Genomic DNA, 26,565 nt, shown 5'->3' on the forward strand with positions numbered 1-26,565 from the left:
TTCATAGTTTTGCCTTCTCCAGAATGCCTTGTAGCTAATTCCCTTTTAAAGTATTGCTCAGGATCACAGTAATGAATACAGTTGTTTGATAGGTATATGTAAACCCCAAAATCACTTATATTTCTCTGCTTGCTGAAGGTTATAATCATATTGGATAGGTTAACCACTTTGGGTGGGGGTGGGGGTTAAGTCTTTTTATAAATTTATTTGATTGAAATATAGTTGATGTACAATGTTGTGTTAATGTCTGCTGTACAGCAAAGTGATTCAGTTTTACATATATATACATTCTTTTTCATATTCTTTCCCATTATGGTTTATCACAGGATATTGAATGTAGTTCCCTACACAGTAGGACCTTGTTGTTTATTCTATACGTAATAGTTTGCCTCTGTTGATCCCAAACTCCCAATCCATCCCTCCCGGGTCAGGGTGGAGTGGTGGTTAAGTCTTAAACCCTCATTTCTGCTTCCAAAAGTAAGACACAGTTGGTTTAGAAATTAATGTCTAGTTCAGGAATGTAAGATTTTTTTAATAAGAGAAAAAGTCAATGTTATTAATTAAGGACATGGAGAAATATATAATCACATCAATAGATGTATATAAGGCTTTTAATAAAATGCAATATTTACGATAAAAATCTTGGTAAACAAGGATTAGAACAAAACTTCCTTGACATTTTGTAAAGAATAATCACAAAGAGATTATAGCAAATTTCACACATAATGATGACTTGTTAAATGTATTCCTTTTAAAATCATGTGTAAGAAAATTTCTTGCTGTCAATAGTTCTATTCATCGTTGTATTAGAGATACTAGCCAGGAAAATTACTATAGGAATTGAAAAAAGAACTCTCATTATTCACAGATAATATGATTATCTACATAGAAAACGCCAGGTCATTTGCAGACAAGTGTTTGGAAACGCTGAATACGAGATAAACACACAAAATTAGTGCTGTTTGATTTCACCAGTAACAAACAGAAAAGGAAAAAACTTACATCAAAATTTTAAAGTATTTAGGGATAACTTTCACAGAGCTTTATGGAAATAATAAAGAGTTGTTGAATGTCATTAAAGAGGATTAAAAACATGGAGAGTCATATTCATAGAAATGAACACATGTATTAGTTATCTCTTGGTGCATAACAAATTATCCCGCACTTAGTATAAGTGGTATAAAAATAAGAGGTATAAAGGCAAACATTTATTATCTCACAGTTCCTGTAGTTCAGGTACTCAGGAGCAGATTAGCTGTGTGGTTCTGGCTCGGGTCTTTTGTGAAGTTGCAGTCAAGATGTCAGTTGGGGGAATGTGGTGTGATCTGGGAGCTCGACTAGGGTAGAGGGTCCACTTCTGAGCTCACTTACATGGCTGTTTGCAGGAGGCATCAGTCCCTAACTGGCTGTTGGCTGGAGGCATCAGTTGCTCACCACACGGGTCTTTCCAAGTGGCAACTTGACAGCTGGCTTCCCCGGGAGAGAGATCCAAAAAAGAGAGAGTCTCTGAAGTCACTTCTGCTTTTTTCTATTTATTTGAAACAAGTCACTATGTCAAGCCCATACTCAAGGGAGGGAGAAATGGTTTATCTTTTGAAGGGAATGTCAAAGAGTTTTGGGACATATTTTGAACTGCCAGAAACCTCAATAGTATAAAGATTCCAGATGTCTACCAGTTCATCAGTAGATTCAATGCATCCTTTTTCCTTAATTGTAAGTTTTGGATATATTTTCCTGAACACTTAGATTTATAAGACTTAAAAAAAATGCAAACCTAAGTAACATTTATACAAATACAAGTGATAAAAACTATCGGCAACAAACAATAAACCCAAAATTCAGGATGAGCTTTACCTCTAGAGCAGTGGTTCTCAAACAGGGGTGATTCTAAGATTGGATAGCATTTCAGTTGGCTTCCAGGGGACATGTGGTGATATCTGGAAACATATTTGGTTTTCTTGTCTGGGGAGGTGCTATTGGCATTCTAATGGGTAGAAGCCAGGGATGCTGATGAACATTCTGCAATGCACAGGACAGCCTTCTGCAGCAAATGCTGAGGTTGAGATACCTTGGAAAAGGGAGTGGGTTTGAGGTGGGGCACGTAGGGGAAAAAATAATAGTAATGTTCATTTTTCTTGAATTAATGCAGCGATGCAAACACAGGGATATATTTTATAATGATTTAAAAAACATGTAGCATAAATACTGTCTCGTGTTCGCTCAGTAATAAGCACAATAAAAAAGAAAAATTGTTGAAACAACAGAACTTTGGACTCATTGGGCTTGGAAGGCTCGGGAGCTTCCTGTTTTGAACACTTAGATAAATGGTGGTACCATTTAATGCTACATTATTTTCCCCTAAGATAAAAGCCTGCCCAGAACATCGCTCTAGACACTTAGCATTTTACTGAGATGGAAAACAGCTCTTCAACATCAGTATTTTGAAGATGACCTTAGAAGCAGACTGCATTGGCGAACTCTGATAAATCTCTCAACTTGGCGATTTGTAAATCACAGTTTACCTTTTCAAATCCTGCTGGCCTTAAGTCACTGTTCCACCTCCTCTCAGGGAGGGTCAAAAGAATAAATTCGGCAGTGAAGCAGAGACCTCGTAGCGCTGGAAACATCAAGGAAGCAGAGGCCTGCGAGATCTCACAGCTCAGACGCTGGGTTAGCTGGCTTCAGCGCCCTGGCAGAACTTGCTGGCAGCCTGAGTCAGCGTCAACCAGCGGACACTGGGCAGGTGAAAGCAATTCACCCGAGCCCAAAGCCCAGACCAACCACATTCTCTTGGGGGCGGGTCTAGGGCAGCTCTAGCCTCGCTCTGAACTCCCACATAAGTTCGTGGTTACCCTCGGCTTTAAATGGATGAAAATCAAGTCTTCCGTGATTAAAAACAAATGAGATGTTTGGTGCCGCAGTTGCAGAGAGCTGCAGGCCTGCTCTGTGTATCTTACACCGGAATGAGCTGGAGGACACAGTGTAAGAGATGGAGTTTAAGGTAACATGTGATCTTTTTTACTTTTAGATTACGCTCTGATTTCCCCCTTACCATGTAGTTGAATTTTCACACATGATAACAATATTTTTCCTTGCAGCAGATGGGGCCTGTTATGAAAGGGGTTTTGCACCTTATTTTGTCTTTCATATGTCTAAAAATTACACATAAAAACCCCAAATGTGAGCAATTCGCCTAAACTCTGCCAACCCTTTGTGTTTTTAAACAGCCAACCAGGAGGCAGTGAGGCTATTTGAGTCTTAAAAGTGTGTAATGACCCCCATTAGGGAGCATTGAAATGCTATCCAACCTTAGAGAACCCCCATTTTGTGGGAAAAAAACCTGCCCAATGACAGCTTTGGACAAAGAAGGATGACATGTTGTGAGTCCAAAGGTCAAGGCAAAACCAGCCCAACAGAAGATGGAGCTTACCCAGCATTAAGCCCGTCTTTAACTTCTGCTATTTTAAGCATAATTTAAAGTGGGACCCTGACCTGAGTAAATTTTCGTGGTAAAGGCAGAGCCGTAGCCATCTCACAGGATTCTTCTCCAGGATTTCGGCAGAGTTTTGGACTGCTAAATGTTTAAGAGATTATAAAAAGAGGGAAGGATTCCTTTTGTTATCGAACCAGGTTCATTTTGCATAACTTACAGCAAGCCAAAATGGTGAGATGCCGAGGTTTGCAACAAAGAGAGGGTTTATTCGCAAGGCAGACGACGAGAGGAGACAAGAAAACAAGTCTCCTATCCGCCTTTCCGAAGGGGAGGGGCTCGGAGTATTTATGGGATAATGAATAAAAAAGCAGGGCGGTCTGAGGTATGGGGAGCGCCGGGAAAGGTGATTGGAAAAAGGTACAGTGATTGTTTTTCTGCGCACGCGTAACTAAACTACAGAATTCTGCACTGTCAAAAATGGAGGTGCTCAGCACGATCTGAGGGTGGCGTTTCTGGCCCTCGGATGTCAAAACATCACTGAGCAGACACTCGCGCATGCCCAGTTGGAGGGTCGGTGGTCCTATCCAGTCTTAACCAGCTCAGCTCAAACCAGACACAGCTGACTCCAAGTTCCTGGAGAACAATTTGGGCAAACATTGTTCAGGCTACCTGCTGCTTGGAGGACATGCAAGTCTTTTGTAGCAACAATTAAAACAACCTTGATTACTGAAGGCAGGTGAAATGTGATTACACACGGTTTCACTTTCAGATTAGGCATAATACTTGGGAAAATTCTTAGGTCATAAAATGACAGAGATTGAAGAGGTCTCTACCCTGAATTTTGAAGGACAGGAATGTGATGGAATGACAGACTGGAGCGAAAAACTGGTGTCCTACCAGGTATCTACCTGTGTGATCCTGAATCTTTCTCCTCTCTTGATCTAGTTTTCTATTTTGTGAGGTGAGAGTTTTAGACCCATAATCTCTGGAATCCAATTCATTTCTAGCACTCTATGCTTCTAACAGCCAATGAAGTTTCATCTGCCAGGATATTCTTTCTCCCACTTCTTTTGTATTTTAAAGTCCATATGAAATTGTAAAAATTGTATCTGTAAATCGTACCCCCTATAAATGGGGCTGAGTTAGCCCAGTCTGGGTGAAATGGCTGAAATGAGTTTTGGCACATTTTGGCGTGGCCATTGGCCCAAAGGTGAGAAGCAGTGATGAAGATGGAAGAAACAAGGGGAGAGTTCGTCCCTCTTTCGTATTTAAGGACCAGTCAGTGTACATGGAAAATGGTGGATGAATAAGATCACCTTTCCCATTTTCTGCTTCTCCGGGAAAAACAAGACTGAGCATGTACTTTGTGCTGGGCTCAGGACAGCACAACCCCTCCGTGGGTGTTTATGGTTCATGTCAAGCAGGCACAGCTGAACTTATCATTGCTCAATTATATTCGCTATCTATTGCCATGCAACAGTATTACCACAAACTTATCAACCTAAAACAATGCACATTTTTAATCTCCTGGCGTGGCTTAGTTGGGTCCTCTGCAAGGCTGAGATCAGGGTGTTGGACAGGGTGGCAGTCTTATCTGAGGTTCAGGGTTCCCTTCTCAGCTCACTCAAATTGTTGACAGCATTCAGTTCCTGGCTGGGTGTCAGACCGAGGCCCCAGTTTCTCCCTGGGTTGGACACCCAGCCAATCAGACCTTCCCACCAGCAGCTCTCAACGTGGCAGCTTGCCTCTTGCAAGCCAGAAAGAAGAGAGAGGGAGACTCCAGTAAGATGGGGCTCCGATTATGTAATCATGTACACGTAAGCACGTACCTCCTGTCACCTTTACCACATTGAATCTCACCTTTCTGTTAGTTAGATGCATGTCACAGGCCCTGCCCGCACTCAACCGGAGGGGATTACACAAAGCGTGAACACCAGGAGGTGGGGATCACGGGGGCCGCCACATCAGCTGCTCCCAGCTTGCTCCCTGATAGTTAATTAATGAGTTCACCCAACACACATCCACTGGGCGTTTATCATAGCTTGACCCTGTGCTGGGTGCTAGAGCATACAAAGAAAAGAGGCTATGGTCTCTGCCCTGGGAGCAGCCGATGAGTCGGTGGGGGGTGGGGGTGGTGCCACCAGCTTCTTCCCACAGTTCAGTTCTGCTGTCCTGGGCGTGGCTATTCTCCCCAGCACATGGCACCTGGGGCTGAGCCAGTGTTCAGCACTCCCCTGCACTCAAGGCCGCCGGGCTGGCTGGGAGGCCGTTGGCCTTTAGAGTGCAATCTCCTGATGACCTCCAAAACTTGCAGCGCCTCCTGTTGGCCACCTGTGGCGGAACTGCTCCTGTTCACTGACTCACTTCCCCCAACCAGAGAGCCCTCCCCAGGGTCCATCCAGCTGCTTTCTTTTTTTTTTTTTTTTTTTTTCCGGTACGCGGGCCTCTCACTGCTGTGGCCTCTCCCGCCGCGGAGCACAGGCTCCAGATGCGCAGGCTCAGCGGCCATGGCTCACGGGCCCAGCCGCTCCACGGCATGTGGGATCTTCCCGGACTGGGGCACGAACCCGTGTCCCCTGCATCGGCAGGCGGACTCTCACCCACTGCGCCACCAGGGAAGCCCTCTTTTTCTTTTTTTAATATATATTTTGTTGGAGTATAGTTGATTTACAATGTTGTGTTAGTTTCAGGTATAGCAAAGTGATTCAGTTATACATATACATATGTTCATTCTTTTTCAGATTCGTTACCCATATAGGTTATTACAGAATACTGAGTAGAGTTCCCTGTGCTATACAGTAGGTCCTCGTTGATTATCTATTTTATATGTAGTAGTGTGTACATGTTAATCCCAAGCTCCTAATTTATCCCTCCCCCCATGTTTCCTCTTTGGTAGCTGTAGTTTGTTTTCAAAATCTGTTAAGTCTGGGACTTCCCTGGTGGCACAGTGGTTAAGAATCCTCTTGCCAGTGCAGGGGAGACGGGTTTGAGCCCTGGTTCGGGAAGAGCCCACGTGCCGCGAAGCAGCTAAGCCCGTGCGCCACAACTGCTGAGCCCGTGTGCCACAACTACTGAAGCCCATGCACCTAGAGCCCATGGTCCTCAACAAGAGAAGCCACTGCAATGAGAAGCCCGCACACCGCAGCAAAGAGTAGCCCCTGCTCGCTGCAACTATAGAAAGCCCGTGCGCAGCAACAAAGACCCAATGCAGCCAAAAGTAAATAAAATAAGTAAATTTATTAAAAATAAAGTATTAAAAACATCTATGAGTCTGTTTCTGTTTTATAAATAAGTTCATTTGTATAATTTTTAAAAATTAGATTCCACACATGAGTGATATCATAGGATATTTGTCTGTGTCTGACTTACTTCACTTAGCATGATCAACTCTAGGTCCATCCATGTTGCTGCAAATGGCATTATTTCCTTCTTTTTCATGGCTGAGTAATATTCCATCGTATATATGTACCACATCTTCTTTATCCTTTCCTCTGTCCTGGATAGGCTGCTTCCATGTCTTGGCTGTTGTAAAGAGTGCTGCAATGAACATTGGGGTGCACGTATCTTTTCAAAGTATGGTTTTCTCAGGGTATATGCCCAGGAGTGGGATTGCTGGATCATATGGTAGCTCTATTTTTAGTTTTTGAAGGAACCGCCATACTCTTCCCCTTAATGGTTGTACCCATCCATCCACCTGCTTTCTCATCTTCTTTTCCAGAACCTCTGCTGGGGTGGTGATCCGGGTGGGGAGTTGGGGACATGGCACTGGCCTTTGAGACTTCACAAGACCCAGTCCATCCTTATAAGTCATCTCTGTCTTGGGTTAGGTTTCCAAGAGGTGGAGCCAGAGATGAGGATTCATGTAAAGGTGGTTTTGAGGAAAAACCCATTAAAGGGCAGAGGGGATGTGGGCCCGGGCTGAGGGGGGCCCGTGAGGGTGTGGTATCCAGCCAAGCCCCATGGAAGGAAATTGTGGAGCCAGCTCTGGAGCCTCTACACCTCAGAGGAGTTAGATACCAGGAAGGTGACCTGGGGGCCTTCTATTCCTGTACCCGTGAGTCACTGGTGTAGAGCAGCTCCAAGGTGGTGTGAATTCTTCCAGAATTCCAGAAGCTTCCGGAGCTCCAGAAAGGAGCTCCCCATGCTCCTTTCTGTGGGTCACGCAGGTTCCAGTCATCTCAGGGCAGTTTTTTGACCGAGAGAGGTAGGAGCTGTTTGTGAGTAAAAAAAACTGGGGGAGCTGGTATGTACAAAACATGGCACAGAAATCCCAGGGTGTGTGTGATAGCATCACCCCGATTAAAACCTCCTTGAATTTCAGCATTTCAGTTGGCCTTCTGTCTTCTGCCTAAACCCTGACAATTATCTGCCTAGAAATTGATTGCCCGACTTTGCATATCGCTCTAAAACCATATTTAAGTTTCCCCCATGCATGGGTTCTTACTTACTCTTTAGACCAAGTTTTCGCAACTTTAGCACTATCGACATTTGGGGCTGGTTAATTCTTTGTGGTGGAAGCTATTCTGAGTATTGGTGATACTGTGATTTATAAGAAATATATGCATATTTAGTCATTCAGATGACTAAAATATATTTCTCATATATTTGGTCTTCATCCACAATTCTTGACTCACAGCTCCCCAAATCCTTGGAATTTCTTGAGTGAAAAGAACAGTGGGAGTATCTTTTGTTACAATATTTGGCTGCTTCTCCTCAGTTCCAGAAAACTGGAATTTCAGAGCCATAGAGGAAAAATGGTTGTCTTGTAATTCATAACAAGCCCCTTTCCACCACAGTAGGGTTTATATTAATGAGGTGACTTTTGGAAAGCACCTAAGGATGGGGGCTTGTTGCCAGGGGAATCAACCTTGATTAAAGGGTTGGAAATTTCAGTCCCACCCTCTGATTTCTGGGGAGGGGAGAGGGGCTGGGGGTTGAATCAATCACCAGTGGCCAATGAGTTAATCAATTGTGTTGTTGACCTGAAACAAATAGACTTCCAGAAATTTCTCTAGCAAAGATGGGTTTGTTTGGAATCAGCAGAGAGTTGCAATTCAGAGTCTGCAACCATAGCAAGCTGTGTGCAGGCGAGGGAAGGAGAACATTTTTATAGGGAGGAAAAGGAAGTTGGGATGGCTATAGCAAACAAAGAATCCATGGCTTTTCACTGGCTGAGTCCTTGCCAGGAAAGAAGAAGAGTCTTTCTTCTTTGTGTTGGGCCCTGCTGTAGTCACAGGGCGTGACAGCTCCCACTTCTGGGCTCCCAGTTCTATTTATGTGACGTTTCTGTTTATTCATTTTTTAGATTTCCTTCTTTGATCAAGGTCCATCTCTGAAAGCATTGCTGATCAAAAGTCAGGTTTTCTAGATTCAGAGGCTTTTTTTCCTCAACGTCAGGAAGGACCTTTCTTGGATGTGAAGTCTCCTATTGGAGAGAAAGTGTACAGAGTGGAAACCTATTAAGTTCACATTTGAGTTACATGGAGGGGTAGGAGGGAGAACTCTCAGGTATTTGTCAATCTAAAGTCTCTGTTATCAAGATCGTGGACACTGGAGATCATCTGAAGCGTTATGTCATCGTCAAAGATTGGGTGACAGAATTCTAAAAGGCCTGGTCCAGATATCTTGGGAAAGCTGTATCGTCATATGTCATCTGCTTCATTTCTGGGAAATCTTTACTTTCAGGTCACCAGATAATGTGCAGATCCAGTCAGGGTTTGGCAATTTCTTTCTGTGTGTCATGTGAATTCAAGAGTCTATTGCCTGGAGTTTGATGGCACAAGAGTTTGTTAGCGGTACTCGATAAGGGCCTTTCCAGTGAGGTTGAAGAGAGTTTTCTTCTGATGGTGTCTTTTCCAATAGACAAAATCTTCAGGTTGCAAACTATGTATGATGCTTAAGGTCTTCTCCCAAGGGCACACTGTGGAAAGATTGCTTTACCAAAGGATCGTTATTTATTTTTTAATTGAAGTATAGTTGATTTACAATGTTGTGTTAGTTTCAGGTGTGCAGCAAAGTGATTCAGTTTTATATCTATATTCTTTTTCGGATTCTTTTCCCTTATAGGCTATTACAAAATATTGAGTATAGTTCTCTGTGCTATACAGTAGGTCTTTGTTGTTTATTTTATATATAGGGGTGTGTATATGTTCATCCCAAACTCCTAATTTATCCCTCCCCCTTTCCCCTTTGATAACCATAAGTTTGTTTTCTATGTCTGTGGGTCTATTCCTGTTTTATAAACAAGTTCATTTGTATCATTTTTTTAGATTCCCCATGTAAGCGATATCATATGATATTTGTCTGTGTCTGACTTACTTCAGTTAGTATGATCATCTCTAGGTCCATCCATGATGCTGCAAATGGCATTATTTCCTTCTTTTTTATGGCTGAGTAATATTCCATTGTTTATATATACCACATCTTTATCCATTCATCTATCGATGGACATTTAGGTTAAAGCATCATTATTTTTTTAAATTAATTTATTTAGTTTTGCTGTGTTGGGTCTTCGTTTCTGTGCGAGGGCTTTCTCCAGCTGTGGCAAGCAGGGGCCACTCTTCATTGCGGTGCGCGGGCCTCTCACTATCGTGGCCTCTCTTGTTGCGGAGCACAGGCTCCAGATGCGCAGGCTCAGTAGTTGTGGCTCACGGGCCTAGCTGCTCCGTGGCATGTGGGATCCTCCCAGACCAGGGCTCGAACCCGTGGCCCCTGCATTTGCAGGCCGATTCTCAACCACTGCGCCACCAGGGAAGCCCAGGCATCGTTATTTTTAATAGAAGCAATTACGCCTTTTCAATACTGGAGTATCTCTTCTTTTAACAGTTGTGGGTCAAAAGAAGCAGGAGCCGAGTGCATTGGGCATCCTGCAACTGTCTCAAAGGGTGAGAGTTTCTGAGTTCCAGAAGGGGTGGATCTGAGATTTAGAAGGACCAGTGGCAGTGCTTTCAGCCAAGGTATTTGGAGGGCGTCTACAAATGTTGCCAGTTTGAGTCTTAATAATGCCATTAGTGTGGTCAGCTAAACCAGAGGACTGAGGATGGTAAGCACAGTGAACGTGTTGTAAAACCAGCCGAACAGCACAGTTGTTGAAGTACCTGGCCAGTAAAAACAGGTTCCTGGATAAATGTGAAATTCGAGAGGAGTTCCCCAGGTGGGGATAATCTTTTCCAAAAGGACTTTACCCACAGAAGAGGCGGTAGCCTTTCTGCAAGGGAGACTTCAGTCTAGTGTGAAAACATACAGACCATGACTAAAACATACTTATATCCATTAGCTGGAGGAAGTTGTATGAAATCCGTTTCCCAGGCTTCGAATGGTCCATTAGGAAGTTTCAAATGTCTGGGAGTAGTACGGACAGACTTCCCTGGGTTGTACGTCGAACAAGTAAGACCAGTGCAGTAGGCAATTTTTGTGGCCTTGTTAATGTTTCCCCACCAATGCTGAGTCACGAAGGCTGTCATTTTGTTAGCAGACCAATGGTTTAATGCATGTAGGGTGGTGAGAAGTGGGAATTTTAGAGTCTCTGGTAGGACTGGGTTGTTATCTGGTTCAAACCAGAACTTTCTCTTTTTATCAAACCAGTGATTGCTAAACTTCCAATCTTGTTTTTCCTTTTCTGAAGCCAATTGTTGGGCCTTTCTAGCCAGTTTTTCTAAATGATCATCTGGGGATAAATCCCTAGGACCATGCCAGAGGTTTGGCTGCCGTTCATCCCGTTAAGAGCGGCATTTCTTGCAGAAGTATCAGCAAGGTGATTTCCCTTAGCTTCCAGAGAGTCAGGTTTAGAATGCCCTGGAATCTTAATAATAGCTAAACAGCAGATAAAAGTACTGCATTCATTAATTCCTGAGCGTGGAGACCATTTTAAATTTTACTTACTTTATTTTATTATTTTTTAAATTTATTTATTTTGTTTTTGGCTGACTTGGGTCTTTGTTGCTGCGCACAGGCTTTCTCTAGTTGTGGTGCATGGGGGCTACTCTTCGTTGTGGTGCACGGGCTTCTCATTGCAGTGGTTTCTCTTGTGGAGCACGGGCTCTAGGCACGCGGGCTTCAGTAGTTGTGGCTCGCAGGCTCTAGAGCACAGGCTCAGTAGTTATAGCGCACAGGCTTAGTTGCTCCACAGCATGTGGCATCTTCCCGGACCAGGGCTTGAACCCATGTCCCCTACATTGGCAGGCGGATTCTTAACCACTGTTCCACCAGGGAAGTCCCATAAATTTTACTTACTTTAGAAGTAAGGAAACCACATTGCTCCCATAACATTCCAAAATCGTGAGCTACTCCGAAAGCGTATCTACTATTAGTATAAATATTGGCAGTTTTGTCCTGGGCTAAAGTACAAGCCCGTGTGTAATTCAGGTTGTTGGGCCAAAGTAGCCATAGGTAAAGATGTTGCCCCAACATCAAAAGGATTTGTAATAATATACCCAGCACAATGTTCACCATTGTCACCTTTTAAATAAGAACCATCAGTGAACCATGAGAAGTCATTGTTACCCAGTGGAATTTCCTATAGATCCATCCTGGGTCAGGAGGTGCTCCATTGGGGCTAAGTAGTCATGAGGGACTTCATCTGTGACAGGAGGGAGAAAAGTAATTGGGTTAAGGTTATTACAGTGTAAGAGTTACGTGAGGAACAGTTAACAGAAGGACTTCACAGGAGGTGAGGCGCCTGACTGAGAAATGTGGAGCGTGATGAGAATTCAGGAGATCTTCTGCATGTGGTACAAAAATGGTTAAAGGGGATCCAACAATGATTTTCTGGCTTTAACCAAAAGCGCAGTGGCCATAATAGCTCTAGGGTAAGAGGGGTATCCCCATGCCACAGGGTCCAGTTTTGGGCCACAATATCCTATGGGTCCATGGTGGTCCCCATGTTCTTGGGTGAGTACTTCGAGGGCATTCCCTTCCTTCTCATACACAAAAAGGAAAAGCGGGAATCTGCCGATTAGGATACCCAAAGGCAGGTGGGTTCGTCAAACTCTCCTTTAAGGCCTTGAAGGCTGTGCCATCCAGTTCATCCCATTAAATTGGGTCCAGGTTATTATTGTTGAGTAAAACATACAGACGTTTGATCATAAGAAAGGAATTTGGAATTGAGTTTTCGCAATAACCAGCTAGCCAGAGAAAACCTTGCGGTTGGTGCTTGGTTTGGGGTTTGGGGAAGCTGAGGATCCCATGAAGCCTATCTGGATCTAGGTGTAGCCCTTGTTCTGATATCAGATGCCCTAAATACTGAACCTGGGTTTGGGCAAACTGCAGTTTTTCTTTGGCAAACTTATGTCCCTTTAAGGCGAAAAGTTTTAGCAAGTGGATGCTGTCTTCCTGTGAGGAGGCTTGAGAAGGAGAGCAAAGAAGCAGATCATCCACGTATTGCGACAAAGTAGAGCCTCTGGGGAACTTTATGTCATCCAGATCAGCCTTCAGGATTTGCGAGAAATAAGAACTCTCAGTAGGACGCTGAGGCCGTACTGTCCAGGTGAATTGTTTTTCTTTCCAAGTGAACGCAAAAAGGTACTGGCTATAGCTTCATCAACTGGAACACAAAAGAATACACTGCATGAATCAATTACAGTAAAGAACTGACTTCTGGTGGGAATGGATGTTAGTAACGTAATGTATGAGGGTTAGGAATAACAGGGTGTCAAGGGTTAACAATGTTTATTGCTTGGAGGTCTTGAGCAAACCTCCACCCTTGGTACTTTGTGTTGTCTTTTTTTTTTTTTTTTTTCTTTTTCTTTTTCTTTTTTTTTTGCGGTATGCGGGCCTCTCACTGTTGTGGCCTCTCCCGTTGCGGAGCACAGGCTCCGGACGCGCAGGCTCAGCGGCCACGGCTCACGGGCCCAGCCGCTCCGCGGCATGTGGGATCTTCCTGGACCGGGGCATGAACCCGCATCCCCTGCATCGGCAGGCGGACTCTCAACCACTGCGCCACCAGGGAAGCCCAGTACCTTGTGTTTTCTCGCCGGTAAAAAGGAGTTTACAGGGGCTAGTGAAAGGGATAATGAGGCCTTGAGCCTTGTCATTTCATATTTATGGGCTTTATGTCTTGGAGGGTTTCTTTACTTCTAGGGTATTGATTAATTCTGGGAAGAAGTTTTGAGGGGTCGATTTTAATTTTGATTGGAGTTGTCCCATGGGTTTTCCCGACATCAGTTGGAGATTTTGCCTGCAGAAAAGTGGTAGCTGATTGAATAGAGACAAATGGTCAGTGTTTCCAGAATCTGCTCTAGTTCCATCAGAGATGGAACAAATAAAAGACGTCAAAGGGTCATTCAGTTCACCTGGTGGGTTATTTTGATGACGACTGTCAAGTTCTATGATTATTTCCCCCTTTTGGGAGAAAGAAATCCCAGCATGATGCTTCTCTAAGAAGTCTCAGCCTAGTAAATGCATTGGGGAAGGGGAACTAATGAGAAAACGGTATGTATCCCTCAAAGGGCCTAAACATAAGGGAATAAGTTCAGAGACAGGACCCTCTTGAAGTTCATTAGAGATCCCACTGTTGGAACTGTTTTCATACTCCGAGGCAGGGGCTTTGTAGTAGTGGGGTCAAGCACCAAGCGTGTAGCTCCGGTGTCAATTAGGACTGGGCAGTTCATCCCCAATCTGGAGAAATGCTTCCCCAAGGCCATTAAGAGGGAGGATTGGGAAGACCCCCATCACTGAGAATTGGGAGGATGTTGGAAAGGCTGGTTAGAGAGCTCAAAGCGTCCAGAGCACTTAACTTTGTAACAGTCTCTTTTCCAAAGCCCTGGCTCTTTGCCATAATAGCAGAAACTAGGAGGGTTTTGGTCTTGTTGAGGAGCCTTCATTTGCTGGAGTTGAAAATTAAGAATTTTAGTGGTCTTCCTTGGACGTGACTCATCTGCGGTGTGAGAGAGCTGGTTTGTCAGATTAACGAGATCCGGAGTGGACATAGTTTGCCTTTCCATCCTGGTCCTGATTACTAGAAGGGGAAAGTCCCGGTTCAGCCCATTAGTAAACATAGAGTTAAAAGCTACTCAGGTGGAATCAACATCTGGAGGAAGACCAGAATTTCCTTTAAAGACAATCTGGAGTTGACTGTAATAGCCATGAGCAGATTCACCAGATTTTTGTGTGCAAGCCTGAATTTTGTTCTGATCCACAGGCTTTGGAAAAGCCCTAGGAATTTCTCCATGAAGTTGCCTAGTGATTGCCCTGATCATATACTACGTTGGCGGGCTTGTCTCCCAGGTGTAATTCTAGACACCTTTCTGAACTTTCCCACTTAGAGGTTTTCATCCAATGCTGGGCCTGGCCTTTACTGACAAGTATATGAACAGCGGATATAAGTCAGAGAAACCAGGTTGATAAGTTTGCGTGACTGTATTAAATTCCTCAGCACATCTGTGAAGATCTTCAGTTACTTTGGGAAAATCTTTGTGGCTCACAACTCAGTTTTAGTCCAGGGAATATAAGAAATGAAGGGTTTAGCTTCCAGATCCTCAGAAGGCTTAATTTTAAAGGGACAGCTTCTGACATGTTCAGAGGAAGGGAGGGTGAGTTTCAGAGTAAAAGGGAAGTTTGACAAGAGAGTATGGGGGACTTGAGGGTATAGTGGAGGCCTGGGCAGCACAGAAGGGAGAGAGGAAGAGGGTGCCGGAGGCAGAGCCTGCCACAGAGAAGCCCAGGAAGAAGAGCGTGAGGATTTGGGCGCCATTTTACATTTCTCTAGTTGTTTGTTTGCCTCAGTTAACCTTAAAATCTTATTTTGCAGAGAGACAATTTTGTTATTCTTTTTAATTGAAGTATAGTAGATTTACAATGCTGTGTTAGTTTCAGGTGTATGGCAAAGTGATTCAGTATATATATGTATTCTTTTTCCTTTCCATGATAGGTTATTACAAGATATCGAATATAGTTCCCTGTGCTCCACAGTAGGACCTTGTTGCTTATCTATTTTGTATGTAGTAGTGTGTATCTGTTAATCCCAAACTCCTAATTTATCCCTCCCCACCCTTTTCCCTTTGGTATCCGTAAGCTTGTTTTCTGTGTCTTTGAGTCTATTTCTGGATTGTAAATAAGTTCATTTCTATCATTTTTTTAGATTCCACATGTAAGTGATATCATATGATATTTGTCCTTCTCTTTCTGACTGACTTCACTTAGTATGATCATCTCTAGGTCCATCCATGTTGCTGCAACTGGCATTATTTCATTCTTTTTTATGGCTGAGTATTATTTCATATATATGTGTGTGTGTGTGTGTGTGTGTGTGTATGTATCTGTATATCTCACATCTTCTCTATATATTCCCATCCATTCATCTGTCGATGGGCATTTAGGTTGCTTCCCTGTCTTGGCTGTTGTAAATAGTGCTACTGTGAACATTGGGTTTCATGTATCTTTTCGAATTAGAGTTTTTGTCTTTTCTGGATATATGCTGAGAGGCAATTTTAGATTCCTGATAACATTGGGAAGCCTCAAAAAAACCATTTGAAACAAGAATTCCTCTCAGTTCTGGAAATTTGAGCTATTTAGTCTAATTTGGTTTTTTTAAAATTAATTAATTTATTTTTGGCTGCATTGGATCTTCGTTGCTGCGCGTGGGCTTTCTCTAGTTGCGGCGAGCGGGGGCCACTCTTCGTTGCGGTGCGCGGGCTTCTCATTGCGGTGGCTTCTCTTGTTGCAGAGCACGGGCTCTAGGCGTGCGGGCTTCAGTAGTTGTGGCACGTGGGCTCAGTAGTTGTGGCTCGCGGGCTCTAGAGCACAGGCTCAGTAGTTGTGACGCACGGGCTTAGCTGCTCCATGGCATGTGGGATCTTGCCGGACCAGGGCTCGAACCTGTGTCCCCTGCACTGGCAGGTGATTCTTAACCACGCGCCACCAGGGATGCCCCCTAATTCGGTTTTAAGGAAATTAAGTTTGGGGATTTCAAAAGTTCTCAGGGCGTGAGAGCTCCCTCTTCTGGTCTCTCAACTCTATTCAATTGAGGTTTCTGTTTATTATTATTATTATTATTATTATTATTATTATTTACAATGCCTAGGTAATGACGCTTCCATAAAAACCCAAAAGGAGGGGATTCAGAGAGCTTCCAGGTTAGGGAACCAGTACACTTCCATATTGCCACCCTGCCAGGCCCCAAACTCCACAAGGACAGAAACTCCATTGTTCAGGACCTCGCCCTGTGTGTCTCTTCATCTGGTTGTTGATTTGTATCCTTTAATATTCTTCAAAATAAGTTGATAATCTAGTGAGTAAACAGGATTCCTGAGTTCTGTGAGTCATTCTAGCAAGTTAATCAAACCCAAGGAGAGGCCGTGGGAAACTCTGATTTATAGCCAGACGGTCAGAAGTACACGTGACAACCTGGACTTGAGATTAGCGTCCTGAGTTGAGGGGGGTCATTGGAACCTCCAGTTGTAGCTGGCTGTTCGGAAGCACAGGTAACAACCTGGGCTTGTGATGGGTGTTTGAAGTGGAGGGTGGTCTTGTCGGACTGAGCCCTTTACCTGTGGCAACTGATACTCTCCACGTAGACAGTGTCAGAGTTGAGGTGAATTCTCGGACACGCTGTTGGTGTCTGAGAATTTCTTGTTGATGTGGGGAAGCCTCCACGCGCACACGCTGGAAACGGGTCCAGGAACCCAAAAGAGCTTTGTAAAATGTTTAGCAGCATCCCTGGCCTCTTCGCACTCGATTCCAGGAGCATCTCTCTCAGTTGTGACAAACACAGATGTCTCCAGACATTGTCAGATGTCCTCTGGGGGCAAAACTGCCCCGGGTTGAGGACCACTGCTCTAGACCAAAAACCTAGCCCAAGGGGTGAGGAGGCAGCATTGCAGACTCCCCGTCTCCACTATGAAAGCGGGAACTCCTGGAGTACACCTTGTCTATCTCAACTGGTGCCCGGAACTGGTTCAAAAAGGGTTAAAGAAAAACAAAAGGAAAATGCTTTTTTAAAAAAATTGGAGCGTAGTTGCTTTACAATGTTGTGTTAGTTTCTGCTGTACAGCAAAGTCATTCATCTATACGTACCCATGTATCCCCTCCCGTATGGACCTCCCTGCCACCCTCCATCCCACCCATCTAGGTCACCACAGAGCACCGAGCTGAGTTCCTTGTGCTATACAGCAGGTTCTCATTAGTTATCTATTTTATACATAGTAGTGTGTATGTGTCAGTCCCAGTCTCCCAATTCATTCCACCCCCTCTTTCCCCCCTTGGTGTCCATACGTTTGTTCTCTACGTCTGTGTCCCTATTTCTGCTTTGCAAATAGGTTCATCTGTACCATTTTTCTAGGTTCCACATATATGCGTTAATATACGATATTTGTTTTTCTCTTACTGACTTCACTCTGTAGGTCCATCCATGCTGCTGCAAGTGGCATGATTTCGTCCCTTCTTACGGTTGAGTAATATTCCATTGTATATATGTGCCATATCTTCTTTATCCATTCGTCTGTCGATGGACATTTAGGTGGCTTCCATGTCCTGGCTATTGTAAATAGAGCTGCAGTGAACATTGGGGTGCATGTGTCTTTTGGAATTATGGTTTTCTCTGGGGGAAATGCTCTTATCAAGTACAATTTTGATCAGAGTCATTGTTGTCAGGTTACACAACTAGATACCTGTGATGCTTGTTGGCAAGCCCCCGCTTCTGAATCAAAGAAAGATAAGGCTCTACACCACTCAAGTCTCCACAAGTTACTAAAAGCAGAAATAGTGAACGGTGGAGACCTGGAAAGGGGGTTCGACTGCCTCTCCGATCATGGCTACAAGCACAGCTATTTAAAGATCACCCAGAGAGAGAGAGCCTTGTCCATCCAGTCTATAAATACTAGGTTTTTTACTGTGGTCTCAGCCTCTTCCCATTACACACACCTCCTGCAAATAGAGAAAGGAAAGGTGGAAACTTGGGGCCATTTCACCCTCATTGGTCACACATAATAAGACTGACCACTCCAATAAGACCAAAGTCGAGATCCGTGCCTTTATCTGACCAAGCAGAGTAGAATGAGAATTTTTATATGTACTATAATCTTCTGAATCTTACATTCTTTTGACAGTAGAGATGTGTTTTAAATCAGCATCTAAACTTTGTGGCTTTCTAAATCACAGCAATTACTTAATGCATTTTCTTTAATAATTTCCATTTCTAATAATAATGCTTCCTGGGAGTAAAAGTGGATAAAGTTATCCTTTCTCTTTTCCCTCCCTCCCTCCCTCCCTTCTTCTTCCTCTTCCTCTTCTTTCTTCTCTGATATTCTTACCTTCTTATCTTACAGGGTTAATTTTGTCTTTCTGAGCTGGGTGTTTATAGTTTTGCCCACAGAATGCTAAGATCACAGATGGGTTCAGCAAACTAAAACAAAATGCAAATTTACCCATTGGGTGAAGGTAGACTGGTGCAAGGGAAGCTGCAATCAATCAAACACCTGTGTGGTAGAAATAAGTTAGTTTCAGCCCAAACCAATCAACCTCCCAAATGCATCCAGGAAGTGATGGGTTTTCATAGCTATAGATGTTAGGGAATGGTAGTGGAGATTCATTAAGGTAACTCTTCTAGTATCTTTTTGTATTGCCTCCATACATTGCAAAATGACTATGAAAGAAAACAGAGGCCTGAGAGACACCAAAAAACTTTGGAGGCCCGTGTAATCCTCTCAATAACATCACTAGACAAAGGGCAGGCAGGCAACATGAAGAGAGGGCCACGTTTGCCTTTGGTGGCCATCTGGCCCGGGTGGCTCTACATCCTGGTCTCAGCACCCTTGCTCTTCTCTGTGTCCCACTCCCCTTGGGGGCACAGATCTGGGTTTCCTCTCCTTTGTGTTTCACATATTTCCCTTCCTCTTTTCAAAAATCTTCTGTAGTCACCTGTGAGAAAAATGGTTGGCCAAGGAACTTCATTTACATGTTTTAAAATCATTCCCTATAAGGGCCTCTTCTGTCTCCACCCAGGATATGGGGGTTGCTGAATTTTTCACTTTTCATATATGCTGCTGTGGATTACAAACAGCTAATACCACCTCATTTTCTTTTACTAAAATATAGAGAATGTTTCTTTTTGTAGATGATATTTTTGACATGCTTTAGAATTTTTTACTATGAGAAACTAAACTGTGAAAAGATCAGTTTCCAAAGTGTTTCACTGAATTATATGTTGGTGCATCCTGTATTCATTCCTGCAAAAGTTCTTTGGTAATTTTTACTAGAAAAATTATTGGAAAAACTTTGATGAGGTTCTGATAGAGGGCAGGCATTACACCTAGCGTTGGAGTTCAGAGACGAGTATAATACTACCCCTGTCCTTTAGAGCTTTATTATATATTAGTGGAGTCAGAAATAGAAATACACTTGAGCACCATAGGGAGCTTGAGGGCAGGGACTAGCAAATGAGAGGTCAAGTAATGTCTGTTAAATATCATGAGAGAGATCTTAAAAATCAGGCTTGAGTGGACAAAAAAAAAAAGCCAAATATAAAGAAACTACAAAAAAATAAACATAAAGTAGACAAAAAACAGAAAGAAAAAAGGAAGACATTGAAAACTGTTAGACGTTTACTTCCTCGAGGCAGACGATTGGACTTAATGGTTGCTCTAGCTCTCTTTGAAAATTCCGTTGGCATATCCATCGTTAACATCCCTAGTTGAAAATTGAATTATCTGATTTATGATCCTGACCATTCTCACTGATGCAAAAGCCAATTTATCATTTGGAAAAAATTAGTAGCCTCAAATGTGGATTTATTAGAACAGCACAGTTTATAATGCAGCCACTAGGTTCACAAGGACTTGGTCCATTAATGTGCTTGTGAAAGTAACAAGGAATCATTTCTGCACCACCTATCAGCCTGACTCGGCGGTGATCCCAGCCCCAGATTAATTATCCCACTCAGGAAACTAAATGCCCATGTCTCTCCCTTGCTGTTTTGGTTGTATCTCCATAGACTTTCATCATTAGATGAAATTACTACAGTATTCACGGCCAGTGTGCAGAAAGTCACAGTTTTTGCAGTTCTTATTTCCAGAACCTGTCATCCCCACAACTTTAACAAGGTCCGACATTTGTATTCTTTTTAGCACATTCTCTTGGATTCCCTTAAAAAGCAGGCAGAACAGTGTACTTAATGACTCAAATCCCCAACTTTGCAAGCAAAGAGAAACCATTTCCTTAATAGAAATGTTCAAGAAAAGTGAATCCCTTCTCTCCTTTTTTGTCTTGGAGGCTGCACCTTTAGAAATGGCTTGGCCTGACGCCCTTTAAATGAATAGCACACTGAGAAGAGTGTCTTCTGTGGAAGAAAATTTTATCACCATCAGATGTGACTTAGCATTCCCTTCTTTTCTGAAGTATGAAAAACTGAATTTCCAAAGAGCCAGATTTAGAGGTGCAGGATGGGGTGAGATGGCAGGTGTTTCTCCCTTGTCATGAACTGGGGTCGGCATCCTGCAGGGACCTTCCTCATGCCCAGAGGGTGCTGGAGAATCTGAGCCGGACACCACGTCAAACTCGCATCCTCTGTGCTGGGTACTCAATTCTGGATGGATGCTTTCTACTTCACGTTTAAGCTCCTTTAGTCTCATTTCTAGGCATCCAATTATACTTGTCTCTTCCAGGCAGTGTTTGAGGTAAACACCTGGTGTTTTATTTGAAGAGCTAGAACCCTTAATCAGTCTCCGCATTTGGCCTTTGCAGATGGAAAACATGTTTGCTCACGCTGCATTTTTACCATACAGGAAATCCTCCGGGGAATTCGGGGTCCATGTGGTACCTTTGAAGTCCCACAAACAATTTTCTCTTTGCTACTTTCCTCCGTGTTTTGTTACATTATTTTAATTGATGTGTTTTGTCTGATGTATTATATTAGGAGAGCTTGAAGGATGGTGTGCTTAGCATACAATGTCTCTTACGATTAAATTTCTTTGCAGAAACCCCAACGCCTCCGTTTTCACTCTGCTCACTACTCCTGGCGCTGGGTTACAATGACACAAAACAATGCCGGGTGCGCCGTGCAGGAAAATCACTCAGACGCCCCATCTCTCACGTTCCTGCCCCAGAGGTGGAAATCCCTAACTCAAATTTGTCTTAGGTTTAGAAACCCTAATATTTAGAGCACATATTTCCTCGCTTTGTGTGTCCTGCATGTCCAGTGAAACCTTTGATGATATACATTTCTATGTATGTGCACATACAAATGTTGTTTGTGGGTAGAAACTGACCTCCTATTATTTAATGATGGAAGCGCACCCCAGCTCTGATAAAGTTGACCTAATTAGCATCTAATGCAAGTCCAAGGAAGGTAAAGACAAATACCAGTCCTGCTAACCTGCATTTTTATATTGGCTTAAATTTCATTTAATGGAAATTCCTTGAAACTTAAAGACACTGATGTTTTTCTTTCTTCTTCATGCATCCATCATGCCTGGAAATAAGACATGTTCAAGAACAACCATAGGATTCTCTCTGCTTTGCGACTTGCTCCAGAGAAGAAAACAAAACAAAGGCCCCCTTCCTTTGCCATGAATATTTAAGTCCAAGTAATTCACAAAGTCTTTGGGTGGAATCTGAAGAATAAAAGCAGACATTTATTTAAAACCATCAGAGTTTGATCTAAGAACAGCAAAGAGATACAGCATCAAATACCATTTTAGAGATAATAGGCAGAAATGTGAATAACAGTAATTCTGTCTTTTCTGGCTATTTTGAGAATTTCTTTTGGAATTTCTAAGAGTTGCTTGGTTTTTTTCACACAAGTGACACATCACCCCTTTTTCTTTTCCCACTTCCTTTTCCCCCTTTAATATTTAAATTGTGCCTAAATGAACCTAGAAACATGCATTTGTCAATAAAAGCTCCAAATAATGAATTTATGATGATCCTCTCTCTGCTCAAGAGGTCAGAGAATCTCTGACCTTTGCAAGGGTGGAATCGTTTTTTGCTGTGTTAGATGAAGTGCAAGCCAGAGGCCCAGTCAGCCAATTTATGTTTGATTTTTATCTCAAGCATGTCAGGGTTGATTCGTCCAACCCAGATTAGGGTGACAATAAAGCAGGGAATTGCTGAAATTGGAACAAATAAGAGTTGTTTTCAGGCTGAATGATACACAAAATCCGTAAAGAATTCTCAGATGTTTTCAGTGAAATGAATGAGATTCAGAATTTGGCGTAGTAGGTTGCCATGAAATATAGTTTGGACCACACAGCACAAAAGGTTCTGGAATTGATGAGACGGATGCATGTGGCTGGTTTTATGTCTATCGTGCCCCACAATGGCCACTTCCAAGTTTGTGTTCTAAGAATAGGTGCATCTGGCTCCATCTTTTAGGGTGAAAATCTATACATGTCAGGGGAGCACTGGTTCTATGAGAAAAGGTAAAAGTTGTTTCAGTTGCTGTAGAAATCCTCGCTGCATTATTTGCTTTATAAAACCTATGTCTGATCGGTCATTTGGGACCTTTTTTAGGATTAGCCAGGATCAAGTATTCCACTGGGAACCCTTCTCTGCAGCCCAGAATTAATCAGCTCTTGGGCTCCACTGGTCCCCCCAGCTTCTCACCGCATTGCAGCCTCAGCCCGCCCTTCCGTTTAGCTGTCAAGAAGCAGAATCATTCCAGGGACACCTGTAAACATCAACGGCCAAAGCTATTGGTTGTAGGCTGAGTGTGTCCGGGAACTCTCACAGAGCAAAATAGGGAAGTAACAGAGTCAGGGTCACTGGTGGGGAGAGAAGATGGAGGAAGGAAGCTGGTGGGAGAGCGTGACTCACGCTGACCCAGCTTGTGTTTTTGCTGGCAGCACCGTTATTCCTTTGCCCTCTGGTCCTGCCCCAACCTGACGCCCTGCCCAGTGTGCTGGCCCAGAGAGAGACGACCTAAGTTCATGCGTTTCCAAGCGTGCCGATGATGGTTAATCAATACATTTGTCACTGTCCAAAGCTATGGTGAGGGCAAAGTGCTTTTCTTCTGCCAAAGAGATATGAGTCTATTTGTGATTTTGCCCAGGCCAGCTCTTCAGTGACTTTAATGAAGCCTTCATTTATTGAAATACAGTTATTAGATAACTGAAGGAGGTTAGCCTTTAAAAATACCTTTCAGCCTGGTTCTACAACCAACATATTGGTCAAAATGAGGCCGGATTCTCCTGTCTCCCTCTTCCAGGGCAATTTGGAGTCTAGAAAGGCCCATTTCTGCAGGGATATGATGGAGAAAATGCAGGGAATAATTGGTTCCATTCATTCTTAAATTCCTTTTAAAACCATGAGGAATTAATTCATATTCAGAGAGAACTGAACAAAGCCTCAGAGGAAGCCATTGTGTTTTCACAGATCTTTTGGAGTGGTGGGGTAGGGAGAGGTAACTAGCCGTGATGAGTAGTTTTCCATAGAAAGTTCATTCATGAGAATTGCATGTATCGCCCAGCAGTCTCCAAGCCTGGAGGAAAATCACCATCTCAGGACTCACATGTTTTGTCTTACGAACGTTGCCCATACAAACATGTATATGTATGTGGTGTTTGAGTACATTTACACCTGTGATTCTCAATCATGGTTGTGTATCAGAATCACTTCTGGGAATGATTGAGTCCTAATAGAACTGGCTCTACTGCTGTAACAAATGGTCCCCAAATCTCACGGCTTACTACAGTGAAGACTTAGTTCTCACTCGCAACGTGTATTCATTGTGGGTCACCCGTGGCTCTGCGGCCTCCTGTGTTCACTGGGACATCAAGGTGACAGAGTAGCCTCTAGCTGGAATACTACTGGTTGTCATGGCGGAGAGAAAAGAGAGCCTGGCAGAGTGTCAGCTGGCTCTTGCCACCAGTGCTCAGTTTCACTGGCCAGGACGAGTCACGTGGCCCAGGTTAAAGGTGCTGCAAATTCCTTGACCGACTTCAGATCTATTAAGAAAGAATTTCAGGATGGCACCTGAGGAACTGTATTTTCTAAAGTTCTGTAGCAAGGATGATGAGTAAGCAAGGTTGGAAAACACAGACTTACATGAGAAAAGTCTGCATCAGGCCATTGCTGTGAGCCTTGTCAGTTCTGCAGTTATCTGAAAAAGCAGATTTCGTGCATGTTTTATTCTTACATAGTCAAATAGTTAAATAATTAGGAGACTTGGGGGGTTTAGAAGATGGCTTTTTTAAAGTGTCAAATATCCTTTTTCGATAGGACAGACAATATAGAAGTATAAAATAGTCTCAAAATTGCTGTTGGCTTCATGGAACACTGTGATTTATTCAATGATAAGAACACCCCCTGGTTATAAAAGTATGAGACATTCACAGGCAATGCATGAGATCAGCATGTAAGTAAAAAAAATTGTAATCCAGTGAGGTTCTGCCTGAGAGGCGTGGCCTCAGACAGACTCAGAGGCATTTGTTTGGGTTTGGTGCTAACATTATAGTGGTGTCTGTACTGTCTGTGGAGGTGAAATAAATCATGTGTCTGTTGATATCAGAGTGATGGGTATTGTGAACTCATAGTACATACATTGATTCCATTTGGAGACTCACTGCATGTACACAACTTGAGCCGCACAAGTTAGTACAGTGGAAGGAACACTGGATTCAAATTTAAAATGTGCCTTCTGTAGCAAACCCTAATGGAAAAGAATATATAAAAAAAGTATATATATATGTGTAACCAAATCACTTTGCTGTACAGCAGAAATTAACACAACGCTGTAAATCAACTATACTTCAATTGAAAAAATTGGATTGAAAAATAAATAAAATATATCTTCTGGGTCAGCCCTAAATACTTGAGTATGCCATCTCTTATGACAGTCTTCTCTTTTCCTCTGTATGTTAGACATTTCTCTACACTGTATAGGGAGCATTGCGGTGGGCCCCCCAGCATCCATTCCACCTTTACTCCATCGGGTAGGAGCTATCAGTGTGCAGCAGTGCTTCCACTCCAAGCTTCCTTCACTGTGGAGCTCCAATGAGAGGAAACCAACCTCAACCCCCGGCGTCTTTCATTGGTTTAGGGGACTCATGTCTCAGCCAATGAGATCGGGGCAATTCCTAACCACAGAGATGGATTCAGACATTGTCCCATCAGAATGCAGCTGAAGAGTTTTGCCGATCATCCAGGGAGAGAATTTGTCTGGTGTCAGTGAGCCGTCAGTGTGTCCGGGAGTATGTTGGCCCACGTGCTATGGACGTGGCAGTTAGAGAGGATCAGAACCTTCTTTCACAGCTTCATCGGCCTCAGAAACACTGGCCTCCCGCTTGTGGTTCCAAAGCAGGCAGGAAGGTGCTCTGTTGGCTTTTCTCCTGCTAGCTGCTCGGACCTGGGGTGACTTGCCAGTGTATGTTGAGGTTGCCTCGCATTCACACTTCTTCTCATTCTGCTATGAGACACTGTGGATGAGAAGCAGTGATTAGTCCTTCAGTCACCTGCACTGGCCTATTTTTGAACCCACAGCTTTTTGGGGGAGGGGGGAGGGGAGGGAGGAGGGTTAGAAAGGCCCGCAGACAGTATGACGCTAGCCCCTTACTCTGATAAAGCCCTAGACCCACGCCTTAGAGAGATGAAGTGTCTTACCCCAAGTGACTGTAGGGCTAAGTAATTCTAGAGCTCATGCTCACCTGTGTGTTCCGATTTTTTTAGCTGCTCCCGTTAGGACATGCTGGATACTGAGAGCACTCTGGCCCAGGGCACCACTGTCCCTTATCCAGACGACTCCAGTGGCCTCCTCACTGCTGTCTCCATGTGTACCAAAATGTCCCCCGTCCACTTTTGGACAGGAGCCTGAGGGAGCCTGATATGTCAACATTAATCTAATTCCCTTGAATGTCTTTACCTGGTGCCAGCATGCTGACCTCTATGGCCAACCTATGTAGCCTATCCTGGCCCAATTCACTGATCAATCTTCCTTTTTTCCTCTGGACCTACATAGGTCCTATGAGTTCAAACACCCAGATAGGCGATGATATCCACCTCTGTGTACTATTTCTAATTTGTCCTGTCATTCCGTTTTTTTTTGTTTTGTTTTGTTTTGCGGTACGCGGGCCTCTCACTGCTGCGGCCTCTCCCGTTGTGGAGCACAGGCTCCGGACGCGCAGGCTCAGCGGCCATGGCTCACGGGCCCAGCCGCTCCGCGGCATGTGGGATCCTCCCGGACTGGGGCACGAACCCGTGTCCCCTGC

The 26,565-nt window shown here is 43.6% G+C and overlaps 1 long non-coding RNA gene across 2 annotated transcripts in view; it reads left to right on the plus strand.

Moving 5' to 3' along the window:
• Positions 1 to 2,859: 2,859 nt before the first annotated feature.
• LOC309796381 overlaps positions 2,860 to 26,565 on the plus strand; it is a 173,070-nt gene continuing 149,364 nt past the window's right edge. The window contains exons 1-2 of one of the 2 annotated variants that reach the window (XR_014292436.1): positions 2,860 to 3,001; positions 21,845 to 21,948. This is a non-coding gene — a long non-coding RNA (uncharacterized lncRNA). The remainder of the gene's footprint in view (positions 3,002 to 21,844; positions 21,949 to 26,565) is intronic. The other variant, XR_014292437.1, reaches the window with a different exon arrangement.

Source organism: Mesoplodon mirus, assembly GCF_964341445.2.
Source record: "Mesoplodon mirus genome assembly, chromosome: X".
NCBI classification, from domain to species: domain Eukaryota; kingdom Metazoa; phylum Chordata; class Mammalia; order Artiodactyla; family Ziphiidae; genus Mesoplodon; species Mesoplodon mirus.